This window comes from Salvelinus fontinalis, chromosome 10 (genome assembly GCF_029448725.1).
Source record: "Salvelinus fontinalis isolate EN_2023a chromosome 10, ASM2944872v1, whole genome shotgun sequence".
Taxonomy (NCBI): domain Eukaryota; kingdom Metazoa; phylum Chordata; class Actinopteri; order Salmoniformes; family Salmonidae; genus Salvelinus; species Salvelinus fontinalis.
The window spans coordinates 48,427,184-48,429,214 of record NC_074674.1 but is presented as its reverse complement, the minus strand read 5'-3'; positions in this window follow the sequence as shown (position 1 = coordinate 48,429,214).

Genomic DNA, 2,031 nt, shown 5'->3' with positions numbered 1-2,031 from the left:
CATGACCGGGGTGTTATTCATGTCCCAGTTTAGGTCACCTATCAGCACGAGTTCTGAAGATAGATGGGGGGCAATCAGTTCACATATGGTGTTCAGAGCACAGCCGGGGGCAGAAGGCTGCAAAAGCTGCAACGATGAGAGACTTATTTCTGGAAAGGTGGATTTTTAAAAGTAGAAGCTCATATTGTTTAGGCACAGACCTGGATAGTAGGACAGAACTCTGCAGGCCATCTCTGCAGTAGATTGCAACTCCACCCCTTTTGGCAGTTCTATCTTGTCGGAAAATGTTATAGTTAGGGATGGAGGATTCAGGGTTTTTGGTGGACTTTCTAAACCAGGATTCAGACATGGCTAGGGCATCAGGGTTGGCAGAGTGTGCTAAAGCATTGAATAAAACAAACTTGGGGAGAAGGCTTCTAATGTTAACATGCATGAAACCAACGCTTTTACGGTTACAGAAGTCAACAAATGAGAGCGCCTGGGGATGGGAGTGGAGCTAGGCAAGGCAGGGCCGGGATTAACCTCCACGGCTAAAAGCTAAAAGAACTGATCGTCTAGTGCGTTGGGAACAGAGAGTAAAAGGAGCAGGTTTCTGAGCGCGATAGAATACATTCAATGCATAATGTACAGACAAAAGTAGGGTAGAATGTGAATACAGTGGAGGTAAACCTAGGCATTGAGTGACGAAGAGAGAGGTATTGTGACATAAATTAAACCAGGTGAGATCACCGCATGCGTAAGAGGTGGGACAAGAGGGTTGGCTGAGGCATATTGAGCAGGGCTGGAGGCTCTACAGTGGAATAAGACAATAATCACTAACCAAAACAGCAATGGGCAACGCATATTATTATTAGAGAGAGGCATGCGTAGCCGAGTGATCATAGGGTCCAGTGAGTAGGTAGGTGGGCTGGAGACACGGCGATTCAGACAGCTAGCGGGCCGGGGCTAGCAGGCTAGCAGAAGGGCTTTAGATGCGACGGAGGAAGTCTGTTATAGCCTCCTCAGACGGTTACATATAATATACCCGAGACACAACAAGACGAAGACAAAGACGCCTGACTGCTACACCATCTCGGATTTGGGGTTTCCCAAAACCATCTTAAGGGTAAGTTCATCGTTAGAGCCATAGGATCCTATGCTTAGCCTTAAGATGCTGTTATTGGTGATGGGGACAGACAGACTGTCTAGTTTGATGTGTGTTGAAGTAGCAGAAAAGAGCCTGTCGCTTTCAAAGTGCTTCACAACCAATGTGTCTGTCTCTCTCTCTCTCTCTCTCTCTCTCTCTCTCTCTCTCTCTCTCTCTCTCTCTCTCTCTCTCTCTCTGTGTGTGATGTAGAATAGATTTGTTTTGAAAAGGACGGTCAAGGACGCAAAGGCATGGTCACACACTTTCTCTCTCTCTCTCTCTCTCTCTCTCTCTCTCTCTCTCTCTCTCTCTCTCTCTCTCTCTCTCTCTCTCTCTCTCTCTCTCTCTCTCTCTCTCTCTCTCTCTCTCTCTCTCTCTCTCTCTGTGTGATGTAGAATATATTTGTTTTGAAAAGGACAATCAAGGACCCTAAGGCACACACACTTTCTTTCTCTTTTTTTAAATTTTGTATTTATTTTATTTATCCTTTATTTAACTTGGCAAGTCAGTTAAGAACAAATTCTTATTTACAATGACGGCCTACACTGACCAAAAACGGTGGCCGGTTCTGATACAGCACTGAGATGCAGCGCCTTAGACCTCTCTCTCTCTCTCTCTCTCTCTCTCTCTCTCTCTCTCTCTCTCTCTCTCTCTCTCTCTCTCTCTCTCTCTCTCTCTCTCTCTCTCTCTCTCTCTCTCTCTCTCTCTCTTCTCTCTCTCTCTCTCTCTCTCTCTCATCTCTCTCTCTCTCTCTCTCTCTCTCTCTCTCTCTCTCTCTCTCTCTCTCTCTCTCTCTCTCTCTCTCTCTCTCTCTCTCTCTCTCTCTCTCTCTCTCTCTGTGTGATGTAGAATATATTTGTTTTGAAAAGGACAATCAAGGACCCTAAGGCACACACACTTTCTTT